Raw genomic sequence first — 13,015 nt, forward strand, 5'->3', positions numbered from 1 at the left:
CTGTGTTTTAAAGTTGAAAGTGTATGTCTTGTAAGCAGCTTGTAGTTAGTTGAGTCTTGTTTTTGTCATCTGACTCTCTTTCTTTTGATTTGAATGTTTAGACTATGTCTATTTACTATAGTAGTATGATTGGGATTAAGCGTATCATTTTGCTATTAATTTTTTGTTTCTGTCTGTCTTCTCTGCTCTTTTGTTTCCTCATTCCATCTCTTTTACTGACTTTTGATTGAATAGTTTTACAAATTCCACTGTATCTTTACTATTGTCTTATTTGCTCTACTTTTTTTTTTCTTTACTGGTGGCTGTAGGTTTCCACATGTATCACAATACACAGGACCCTATGAGTCCCTAGTGAATGCCCTGAGTTATTAAGAAGGACTCTCCTCTCTGGCCTGGTGGAAATTCAATGTGGTGTAAGTTCTGAGAACTGCTCTGCTCACTGTTTCTTGATAGCTCTTTGTCTGACCTCCCAGGATTGCACTCTACATGTGAGCATCTTGATATTCAGTAAAGACTGAAGGGGATGCCTGGGTAGGTTTTCTTTGGAGCTGTTTTTCCACCTACCTCTCTCTCTACCAGAATTCTGTCTTGCAACTTCCGGCTGCTTCAGCTTCTCTAAACCCCCATCTCTGTAACCTCAGCTGAATTGGGGCTCCCCTTTCCTGCTCTGTGGTCTGGAATGTGCCTCCAAGCAGAAAGTTAAGATTCCTTCAGGCCTTACTACTTCCATTTCCTTTCCCTCAAGAGTCAGAGTGCTACCTGTTGTCCAGTATCTGAAAAGAATAGTTTCATAGATTTTGTCTGTTTTTCTAATTGTTTATTGTGGGAGGGTAAATCCAGTCTATGTTATTCTTTTCATGTCAGAATAAGAAGTCCCATTTAACTTTTGATTATTGATCTTTTTTATGTGGCTATATAGTCTTTATTATAGTAATTTAAAAATGCATATAAATAATCTATATTCATAGTAGAAAACCTTGAAATACCAATTGAAGTAGAAATCATCCATAATCCCCTCCATCATAGAGTAAGCAGAAATAATGTTTTAGCATATATCCTTCCAGACTTTTCTATGTGCATATGTATCTATAAATATAAAAATAAGACCTCATGCTCCCCACCACAACGGTGGTTTATAACACCTGCCTACTCTCCAAGAACATGGGAGAAATGGTGTCCATTTTTCGTCTGCATTATGACAGCTTGTGAGTTTCACAGGAGAGCCCTACTGCATTTCAGAGACATTTGCAAGACTCTGGACTTGAGAAATTTCATGTGTAAGAGAAAACTATCTTTGTTCTTTTTTTTTTTTTTTTTTTTAAAGTCTGCAAGTTTGTAAATGTAAAACTTTACAAGAGGAAGACTTTTATTTTGTGAGAGAGAGGAAGAGAAGCAATAGGTTTGATGTTAAATTCTTAGGCCCCTAAGGGGCTTGTCAAATGTATTGTTTGAGGGGGCAAAGACTGAGAACGTTATTTTATTTTTAAAGATTTTTATTTATTCATGAGAGACACACAGAGAGAGGCAGAGACATAGGCAGAGGGAGAAGCAGGCTCCCTCTAGGGAGCCGGATGCGGGACTCAGTCCCAGGATCCCGGGATCATGACCTGAGCTGAAGACAGATACTCAACCACTGAGCCACCCAGACATCCCAAGACCATTTTTTTTTTTTTTTACAGATTGTCAGATTTCAAGAAATTTTTCCAAGTCTAGACTGTTAATCAATTTGGATCTTTTAAAGTTAAAAAGAAAAAACAAATAGGCCATGCTGCTTAAAAAACTGTACACATTAAAACTCTTTAGCTCTTCTCATGACACGGCCTACAGTGGCCCAATAAGAGGTGGCCATTGCCTGGCCCCATGTGCCTTTTCCTATAAAGAAATCCAGGATGGCAGAAGCTTTGTAGTAGAGAGTGGAGGCCCCAGAGCTCTGGCAAGCCCTTACCTTTCTCAAGTCTCAGTGTCCTCATCCAGAATGAAAGTGAGTACAGCTCTGAAGGTGGCAGTGAAGATTCAGTAAACTAAAGTTTCTAGTGTGTCCCGCAGCCAGCAGCACACAGTGTACAGAGATGTTACAAAACTAGCTTCAGGCTGTAGAGCCAGCAGATCATCAAGTAAGTACCAAATCACTTCTTCAAACCCTGAGTACATTCATCCCCTCTACCGTCGTCTATTTTCCAGTTAGGGCCTCTTTTTTTTTTGCCCATAATGCTGCAAATTCTCTATGCGGTCACCTTGGCTTCTACACTCTGATATGTGCTGTGCTGTCACAGACTCTCTTTTAGACTCTTCACTGCTCTCTGACTCTGTCTCCTCGATCCCTGCCCCATCCACGAGGCTTCCTTTTTCCTCGATGTGACTATTTGGTGGAGATGAAGCCATCTTTGTCCTTTACACCTTTGCCCTCCTCTAATCTGCTCACATCCTAAGGGAAGTGTACATGCTGGATGTGTTTCTAGGGAACCACTCCCTCATTACCCTCCGGATCCTTAGAGAGCCATTGCTTCAGCAGTGGTCATAGGCATCGTTTCAGAGGGTTCCCAAAGCAGGCTTACCCTGCCCCTGGGGTGGTTGAGGCCATCTCCCAACCATCTTGTGAGCTCCAAGAAGACCAGCATGAGAGAAATACAGGTTCTTTGCTCTTTGATCTCACCAGAAGAATGTGCCATTCCTGTTTGCAGCAAGAATGGCAAATGCCCATCTGGGTTTTATGAAACATCGGGATACTCTGTGCACAGAGAGGTCTCAGGAGGATCATATATGGGCTTTAGGAGTTTTGCAACGTTTGCATTGCACTGCATGCTACCTCCAGGAGTTGAGATTTGCCATGCAACCTTCAGTTCTGGTTTTAGCTCCTTTGAAAGGTGAATGTTTTGGGCCTGTAATTGCCTGGTGGGATGTGCTACAGAGCAGTGGGTGCTACAGGTGACTCAGAGGCAGAGGGCCTTCGGATAGGGTGGACACCTTTCCTAACTGCAGAAGTTAGAAGCTGTAGCCTTTCTGTGGCCCATGAGACAGGACATGCCCACACTGGTGGGGTAAATGAGGATTCTAGAAGACCAGAGTCCCATGGGTACTTAGATTATTAATGCTAGTGGGGTCTTTTTGTACCCATAACATTTGGAATACAAAAACAAATGAACAGGAAATATAAAAAACAAAAGCTTTTTTTCTGAATCCAGACTCTTGGGCTTCCTGACTATGAGGTCTTTAATACGTGGCTTTCTGCTTAGGTTCCTTATCTTTCTTGCAGAACTAGAGATAAGTCATTATGTGAGAACCATGTAAGTGCTCTGATACACAGTAGGTGATTAGTGAATGCTAATTTCCTTGCCTTTTCTCTTCCCTAAATTTGGATTAGCCTTGACATGATTCTTATAACAGTTCTAGGACATAAGCAGGGAAAATATTTTTTTTTAAATTTTTTTATTTATTTATGATAGTCATACAGAGAGAGAGAGAGAGAGAGAGAGGCAGAGACAGAGGCAGAGGGAGAAGCAGGCTCCATGCACAGGGAGCCCGACGTGGGATTCGATCCCGGGTCTCCAGGATCGCGCCCTGGGCCAAAAGCAGGCGCCAAACTGCTGCGCCACCCGGGGATCCCCAGGGAAAATATTTTTATTCCCATTTTAGAGGTGAGAAAATGGGGTACAGAGACATGTACTGATCTGCGTGAGGCCACAGGGACAAGCTGGGTCTGTGTCCCCAAAGTCTTGGATATTACAGGAGAACTGGTAGGGAACTGGATAAGTTTTTGATCCTGGTCCTACTGCTGTTGCCTGGGTGATACCTCTGTGTCTCAGTTTCCTTGTCTGTAAAGTGGAGGTAGTTAAGAGTATTTACCCCCAAGGATTGTTGTGGGGATAAATGAGCTAGTATCTATAAAGCACTTAGACTGGCAATTAAGGGGTGGCTCTCATTATTAAATGCCCCATTACTTGTAGGGCCTACTCCCAGGGGCTTGTTTTGGGTATTTTCTTTGGGCCTTCTGGGAGGCACATGTCATGTGTCCTTTAGAATTCTGGGTGTCCTGCATATTAATGAAGGGTAAAGCGAGTTAGTCAGTACCTACCTATGTCACACTGGTTCTCCACAAGGGCCTGTGTACATGTGTGAGTGCCATGTTAGGATCCAGGGTGGGGTCCCCGAGCAGCCACCCCCTGGTGTCCACTCCATCAGTGGACCCAAGCTAGCATCAGGCTCTCTGCCAGGTGTGTCCCTGCGTGACTATGGTTCAGGGTGAGCTTGCTCTTTATATTCAGTTGGCAACTGACAGGCACCCTAAATTGATTCATATCCATGGTAACTGTCACCCAGGGGAACAGTGAGAAACAAGAGTCTTTTCTTTCCATCCTCATCAAACAGAGCCAGTGCTCAGAGACCATCAGGCCTGGCTCTCCTTCCAGCTGGCGCTGGCTCATCTCTTCAGAGAGGTTGTGGGTGTCTCCTCCTCCTCACTTCTCCCTCCCAGGGTGCACTGGCTGACTGCTTGAGGCAGCTGAGGACCAGCGGGCCTGGACACTGCGGAACTGGGCCTGGTACTTCTTGCTTTTGAAAACACTCCTGAAGCCTGTACCTCAGGTAATGGGTGGGAGGCTTGGGGAAGTATTTATCAGATGTAGTCCAGAGGGGGCCAAAATTACTCAATAAAGCTTGTATTTGTGGTAGTTTATGGTTATTTAGAAAGAAGATTGGTGGTGATGTCTATGGGGGGAGATCCTTGATTGACTTTATGATGGTAGGAAGATATATCCTATCTCTCTTTTATATGTGCTCTGAGGTATTTTTTTTTCCTCTGAAGGGTTTTTTCCTCCTTTTATGGCTCTGATGACTTTTCTGGAGGGAAGTATTGGTGTTCTGGTACCAGCTGGCAAGGGAGATACACACCCTGACTCATCTGAACAACTTTCTTGAGATCTGATTTGTCTTGATGGTACCAAGAGGTAAAATATGATTTGCATTGAATTATAAATTTTTTATTTAGTTGGGCTCAAGTTCTGGGCTAATTGCCATGGAAACTTTGAGACAGATTAGAACTTTGTTTTGTAACATGTATTCTTCACAACTCTGGTCCTAAGAAGTAGTTCATGAACAAACAGGTGTAAGGTCACATAGATCTAGAAATTGCTTCATATGGGTCTATGGTCATATATATTTGGAAATCACTTCATACTCTACCCCTTATTGGAGCATTACAATACATAGAACACATTAAAGATCCTGAAACATGGTCAAGTTAAGAAACTAGTTCAACATTATCTGAGTCCATGTTTCCTAAACTTCCTTTATTGGAATTTTTTTTGTATTCATAATTGTTCCATGAAACACAATTGAGGGATGGCTTGATTGCAATTCTTTATACATTCCAGATTCATTCTACATTCCAGAATGTAGCTGGAAGGAAACATAGAATTCACCTGAAATGCAGGAGACTGCTTCTCCCATCTCCTGTGCATTATAGAGTCATGGAGCTATAAATGTTCTAGTGAGGTTGGAGAAAGGAAGGCCAGGTGGGAGGAGGCTGGGTCCCTATTAAGCATCCTGGAAGGATGTTGTCTGGCTTCTCCTCATACATCTCTAAGGATAGAGAGCTCACTCCTTTCTGGGAAGCTATTTGTTAGAGGGTTAGGAAGTGCAGCATCCTGCACATCCAGTAAGTAGTGCCCTGGCCTCTCGACCTGTGCAGCCAAGCTTAGTTTATTTTGACTTGTTATCCCTTCAGTGGATCAACAGAGCCCTCACACTCGCCTCTGAGTCCATTTTTTCCGATGTCTTCACAATTGCTTATATGATGTTGTGATCTCACTGTCATGTTCTCATTCCCGTGGATGGGCTGTGGTTTGCTAATATCCTTCCCACAGTGTGTAAGGAGAAGCAGGTCTGAAGGCAGACTGAACATTTCCCTCCAGAGTCTGGAGCAGCACCTGCCTCTAGTCTTTGGTCTAGAAGGGGTCAAGCTCTCACCTGCTTGTGTTTCTTCTAGGGCAGCAATTTTTATGTATAGGTTCTTTGATTAGACAGACTGTCCATGCCACACAGGTCCACACCAAAGATGTGATTTGTATTCACATGGGCTGAATTAGGTGTCACCCTAATGAGGTGACAATCATAATGAGGAGGATTTGTCAAGACTTTCCATTTTAGTCATTATGTTTTTAGCACAAGGGTCTTTGAGTAGAAAGTCTCAGCAAGCAAGTTGCCTTATCATTTAGGAAACTGTCATCTTCAAGTAATAGAAAACCCTCCTCAAAATGTCATAATAAAAAAACCTTACATGCACACCAGTTGGCATTTGGTAGTAAGGCTTGTGGGTTGCTTGACCCAGTGGCTTAAAGTGCCTCAAACATACCCTTTCACTTTGTCCCTTGATAGTGTCCAATTGTGTGAGGTTTTACAAGCCTTTGGGACACTCTGTTGCTACTCTATGTGTCTGCCTTGCTCCAGGGAGAAAAACCACTTACCAGTATTTTTTACTCTTTCCTTGTTCTTCATTCCTAATGTCTCCAGTTTCCTTATTTTGTCATTTCTGTTCTGTTTGAAAAACTTCTCTTAGCCATTCTTTTAGGTTAGGTCTGATGATAACAAATTCTCTTAGTTTCTTTTGTCTGAGGATGTCTTGATTTCAGTTCCATTCCTGAAGGGTATTTTTTGATGGGTATAGAATTCTGGGTTGACAGCTTTTTTCTTTCAATATTTTTTTTTGTTTTTGTTTTTAGTTTTTTGAACTTGGATTATGATATGTCCTGGAGTGGATTTATTTTTTTTAAAGATTTTATTTATTTATTCATGAGACATACAGAGAGAGAGAGAGAGAGAGAGAGAGAGAGAGAGGCAGAGACACAGGCAGAGGGAGAAGCAGGCTCCGTGCAGGGAGCCTGGATGTGGGACTTGATCCCGGGACTCCAGGATCGCACCCTGGGCTGGAGGCAGGTGCTAAACCACTGAGCCTCCCAGGGATCCCCAGGAGTGGATTTCTTTAGGTTTATTCCATTTGGAATCTGCTCAGTTCTTGAATCTGTAGATTAAAGTCTTTCACTATGTTTGGAAAGCTTTCAGGGATTATATCTTTGAATACTTTTTTTTAGCCCCACACTCTTCCCTCTCCACTCCAATTGTACAAATGTTAGAGCTTTGGTTATAGTTCTACAAGTCCCCAAGGTTCTTTTCCTTTCTTTTCAGTCTGTTTTCTCTCTGTTGTACATATTGGGTAATTTCTATTCTTCTCTCTTCAAGTTTACTGATTCTGCCATCTGTCATAGTTATATTCACATTGAATTGTTTATTTAAGTTGTACTTTCCAGTTCTAAAATTTCAATTGGTTCTTCCTTATATATTCTATTTCCTTGCTGAGACTTTCTACTTTTTAATGTGTTTCAAGCATGTTCATCAAAGTATTTTATGATGGTTGCTCTTAAATCCTTGTTAGATAATCCTAACATCTGTGTCATTTTGGCGTTGCATCATTGATTGTCTTTTCTCATTTGATATTTTTCTTGTTCTTGGTATGATGAATAATTTTCAGTTGTATCTTGGACTTTTGGATATTAGGTGGTGAGACTCTAGATCCTACTTGGCCTCCTCTTTTTCAGGCAGTTAGGCTATCTAGGTGTAGCCCAAGATCTAAGTGGAGATTTTTCCCACTGAGCCCCATTGGCACCATCCTAGCAAAAGCAGGGCCCTGCCTCACACTGCCATGCCTTGCCTGATTGTAATGGGTGGGATAGAAGTTCCATTCCCCACTGGACCCTGCTGGGTGGAGCCTTAAGAAGAAAAACAAATGTACAGAAATGTATATATATCATGTGATGAATTTTTACAGACTGGAAATGTGGGGGCATTTTAAGAATTTTCTGATTTCTTTGTATGTGTGCATTTTTTTTCTTTTTTAAGATTTTTAACTTATTTATTAGAGAGAGAGAGAGAGAGCACAAGCAGAGGTAAAAGGAGAAGCTAGGGGCTCGATCCTAGGACTTTGGGATCATGACCTGAACTGAAGGCAGATGCTTAACAGACTCAGCCACCTAGATTCCCCATCTTGGCATGTTCTATTAAAAATGTATCAAATCATTTTTCTTTATTATTCCCCACCCAGAATTCTCCAGAATTATCCATTCACTTACTGATTCCTTCTTTCCTTCTACCCCTCATCTTTCTTTACATTCATTCTTTCATTTATTTATTCATTTATTCATATATCAGTTTTCTTCCTTTCCTTCCCTCCTCCTTCCTATCCATCCGTCCATCCATCCATCCATCCATCCATCCATCCATCCATCCATCCATCATTGAAGGAACAGGTATCCTTCTTCATGTTCCTTCTGTGGCTATGGGGGCAATAAGCTTTTCTTCTCTAACACTCTTCTGTGGGGGTAAAGAAGGAGGGGCACACCCTATGTGTGGTGAGGGCCTGGGTTTTCTTTTTTTTTTTTTTTTTAAGATTTTATCTATTTATTCATGAGAGACACACAGAGAGAGGCAGAGACATAGATAGAGGGAGAAGCAGGCTCCTTGCGGGAACCTGATGCAGGACTTGATCCCAGGACCCTTGTATCATGTACTGAGCCAAAGGCAGATGCTCAACCACTGAGCTACCCAGGTGTCCTGAGGGGCTGGCTTTTCTTGGGAGAAGTCCCTGAGAGGCAGCTGGCCCAGAAGCAGCATAATCAGAAAGCTTCAGTCCATGTCCTGTCACTACCACTGACTTCTGAGACCCTCTGGGCCTCAGTTTCCCTCATCTGTAATATGAAGGGTTTGGCTTGGTCCTCTCTTTGACCCTGTGACTCGGGTTGCCTCTATCATTTTGGAGTTTCCCAGGAACTTCCCAGGAAATGAGCCAGCCCACAGGTGGATGCCCATTTAGTGGGGCCCTTTCTGTGCCCTTGGCAGTCTGAGCACCTGCACCCAGCCTGCACTGTAGTCAGCACCTCCCAGGCTCCCGTGGGCTGGGCTTTGAGAGGTAGGCTGGGATAAGAAGGAACAAGAGTGATATTTTGGGAGGATGAGTCAGCCCAAGTGTCAGTCTAGAAACAGTACCAGCTTGCCCCCATTGTTCTATTTCCCTGTGTGGGGGTGTGTGTCATATGGAAGGGAGGGAGACGTCTAGCTCTTTTCCTCAGCCAGGGAAGGACTCAGGATACACAGTATCTCAGTGTGAAGGGACCTGGAGGTCATCTAGAACCAGATCCCCTTGTTTCACAAATGACAGTTTGGAAGCCCACAGAGGATGGGGACTTGCCAGAAGCCACACAGTAAAGTTGATGACAGGGTCAGGACTGGAACCAACCCCCTTGTCTCCTTGTCTTAAACCCGTGGTCTGGCCATGTGCTAATCATCAATAGACTGGACTTGCTTTATCCTGAGAGGTGTGAACCCAAGGCCCAGCCTGGGCATTGTCCTCTTTGGGGTCTCCACCAGAAGGGCCTTCCCCACCTGCTGCATGTGAGCTAACCTTAATTTGTGGCTAGGACAATGCTGGTTTTTAATGAGGCAATGCTGGCCAAGGGGTCACCCCAGACCCCCTTTTCCATCTTCCATATGATGTGTGGTGCTCGGACTCTGGTCTGTGGCCTGGGGATAATGTTTTTAATATCTGTTCTTGGGAAAAGCGCTGAATGTTACAGGAAATGGAGCACTGTGCCACTAACTGTCCTCTGTTCTCTACATCATCAGGGTTTGTGTCAATCCCATCACATGAATTGAGTGTCTATGTGTACTCTGGCTGGTGCTATGGTCTGGCGAGCTCATGGCTTAGTGTGTGTGTGTGCAGTTAGCTGGGGGCAGGGGGAGGGGGCTGGGCCAGGTGGACCATCACAGCTCAGTGTGCTGAATGGAGTTGTGACAGGGACATGTGAGGCTAGAGAAGTAGAGGGGATCCTGAGTAGTTAAGGAGAGCTCCCCAAGGGACAGCAGGAGTTGGCCAGGGGCAATATGTATATGTAGGGGTAGGAAAAGGTTTGAGAAAGGCTTTTTCCCAGTTATGTATTTTTTAAAAAAGATTGTATTTATTTATCTGAGAGAGAGAGCAAGTGAGCGAGCGAGCGAGAGCATGACTGGGGAAAGGGGCAGAGAGAGAGGGAGAAGCAGACTCCCACTGAGCAGGAAGCCTGATATGGGTCTGCATCCCAGGACCCTGGGATCATGACCTGAGCTGAAGGCAGACGCTTAACCTGACTGAGCCACCCGGGTGCCCTCAGTTATGTATTTAGAGGTTTATTGACATATTTTAACCAGATGTCTAGATATTTTACAATGGGAAGTGTGTTCAGGATATCCAATCCTTTACACTGCTGGAAATAGAGCAGTTTAATTCATTTTACAAGTCAATAAGGTCCAAGAGGACCCTCAGGGATATTTTCAGTGAAGGGATAGGGTAAAATGTAATCATCATCCATTTACCCAATCATGTGTTGTAAGTTTCAGTCTATCAGTTTTTGAAAATTTCAGCTGCTGCTGGGTAGGCAGGGACTGTCCTCTGTGGACATGGTGGGGACTACTTATCTGGTGTGTACAAGAGTCCTTCCAGCTTGTGATTCTGCACAGTCAGTCCATTTAATTCATCACTGAAATATTTATTCAGTGCCTTCTGGGGTGAGCTGAGCCTTGTGCCCTGTGTTGGATGTATGTAAATAATTACTCATGGTCCTTGTGCTCAGGGAACTCACAGAATGGTGGGGGGCACAGACATGGAGTCATCAAGCTCACTTGAGAATTAGTGAGATGACAGGGAACATAGGGACTGGATGGAGACAGCCTCATACTCAAATTGGGTGACTGGAGGCAAGTTTCATGGGAGGGTTTTATACAGGTGTGGGCAGGATGTGGAGAAACCGCAGAGGAAGCACTGGGGTCTGCTGGTCATGCTGGGTGCCTCCACCATCCCTAGGCTTGAAGGGAGTAGTTATAGGACCTCAGAAACACAGAGGGCTCCCTGTCAGGAGCCATGACCTTTGTGTGAAGAGCTGTGACCTTCAGGTGAGGGGCACAGCCAGCCCAGCAGGACCACATGAAGGATGCTGGGGGAATAGAACCCTGGCCTCTCTCCTCTGTCTTCCACTGGCCAAACCCAAGGGAGCCAGAAGGCAGGGGGCCTGTTGATGTAGCCTGGCGAGGTGGGCACAGAGCAGAGTGAAGAGGAGGGGGAGAGGACGGGGGTGCAATAGGGAGTAGGAGATATCTTGTACTCAGACTCTTACTGGAAGGAGTGGGGAGCTTCTCTCAGGAGAGGATGATTGAGCTCTGTATCTGTATCCTGGGCCTGCTATAGAAAGTACCACACACTGGGTGGCTTAGAACATCAGAAGTGTATTGGTTCACAGTATGGATACGCACGAGTCCAGAATCAACCCTATTGGCAGGGCCACACACCCTCTGAAGGTGCTAGGGAAGGATGGTGCAGGCTTTGTTCCCAGCTTCTGGTAGTTGCTTGGTTGTGGCAACCTAACTCCAATCTTCCCACAGCGTTCTCCGTGTGTGTGTGTATGTGTGCTCACGTGTTCGAATTTCCCCTTTTTAGGCAAATCAGAGAGGGAGACAAACCATAAGAGACTCTCTTTTTTTTTTTTAAGATTTTATTTATTTATTAATGAGAGAGAGAAAGAGAGAGGCAGAGACACAGGCAGAGGGAGAAGCAGGCTCCATGCAGGGAGCCCAACATGGGACTCGATCCCGGATCTCCAGGATCAGGCCCTGGGCCGAAGGTGGCGCTAAACCACTGAGCCACCCGGGCTTCCCTGAAACTCTTAATCATAGGAAACAAACTGAAGGTTGCTGGAGGGGAGGGGGGTGGGGGGGATAGAGTGACTGGGTGATAGGCATTAGGGAGGGCACATGATGGGATAAGCACTGGATGTTACATAAGACTGATGAATCACTGAACTCTATCTCTGAAACTAATAATATACTATTAATTATTATAATTATTCAATTGTAATATAAAATTCAATTAATTCAATTAATTACTGTTAATTAATTGAATTTAAATGAAAAAAACCCACAAATTTCCCCTTTTTATAAGAGCACCAGTCATATTGGATTAGAGGCCCACCAAACTCTAGTAGGACCTCCTCTTAACTGAGCCAATTAGATCTGTAAGACTTTATTTCCAAGTAAGGTCCCATTCTGGGTTATTGGGGCCTGAAACCTCAACACATGAATTTTCAGAAGACACAATTCAACCCGTAAAAAATTATGTCTTGCCTGGGGGTTCAGTAGGCAAACAAGCATGGGTGTATGTATATTTGTGTGTTGTATGTATATGCCCGTGTGTATGTGTATATGCACATGGATATATGTGTGTATTTATGCATGTGTGTATATGTGTGTGCACACATATTTATCCACGTGTGTGCACGTGTATATGCACATGTGTATGTGAGAGTGCATGCATGTATATGTGCATGTGTGTGTGTGTGCATTCATGTGTGGGTATGTGGGTACATATGTGGGTGTGTGGGTGTGTGGGTGTGTGGTGCCACGTAGGTAGATACCCAGAGGCCTGAGAGCCATTTGGTGGGGGTCTTTCAGGTGGCTTGGATGATGCTGAGATCTGATCTCTCCTCCCTTACCCCTTCACCTGTGCCCTGCAGGCTCCCACCTCCTGGAATTCCTCTGCCTGGGGATTGATCCAAGCTTTGTGGGACTTGCAGCTTAAACAATTCAGAGGCTTTTTTAAGAAAGAAGACAAAATTAGATCTGAAAATATTTAGGATGACACAAGAAATCACAACAAATTGGTGAGGCAGGAGATTCAAGGCCCTTCCTTCTGGGATCTCCTCAGGTGAGTGACCAGAAAGCTTTCAGATGTCAGCCTGCCCCCAGGCCCCCTCTCCCATTTGGGCAACTCCTCTGGCTCCCAGGCCCTGGGAGTGGATGGAGTTCAGCAGCTTCCATCCCTGCTGGCACCTGGCCAGCTCCTTACCCTTCAGGCTTCGGGCTTACGCCACGCATCACGGCCCCCGGGCTTACTCTCATCACGTGGTCACAGCAGTGGGGAGCATGTGACTCCCCGAGGGCCTGC

The 13,015-nt window shown here is 44.5% G+C and overlaps 1 protein-coding gene across 3 annotated transcripts in view; it reads left to right on the forward strand.

Annotated features, from left to right (window-relative positions):
* Nucleotides 1-4,357: 4,357 nt before the first annotated feature.
* TOGARAM2 (TOG array regulator of axonemal microtubules 2) overlaps nucleotides 4,358-13,015 on the forward strand; it is an 83,764-nt gene continuing 75,106 nt past the window's right edge. For 2 of the 3 annotated variants that reach the window (XM_025454279.3, XM_025454281.3), the window contains exons 1-3: nucleotides 4,358-4,581; nucleotides 4,802-4,943; nucleotides 12,585-12,775. The gene's annotated coding sequence lies outside the window, so the exon portion shown is untranslated. The remainder of the gene's footprint in view (nucleotides 4,582-4,801; nucleotides 4,944-12,584; nucleotides 12,776-13,015) is intronic. The other variant, XM_025454282.3, reaches the window with a different exon arrangement.

Source organism: Canis lupus, chromosome 17, assembly GCF_003254725.2.
Source record: "Canis lupus dingo isolate Sandy chromosome 17, ASM325472v2, whole genome shotgun sequence".
Lineage (NCBI taxonomy): Eukaryota > Metazoa > Chordata > Mammalia > Carnivora > Canidae > Canis > Canis lupus.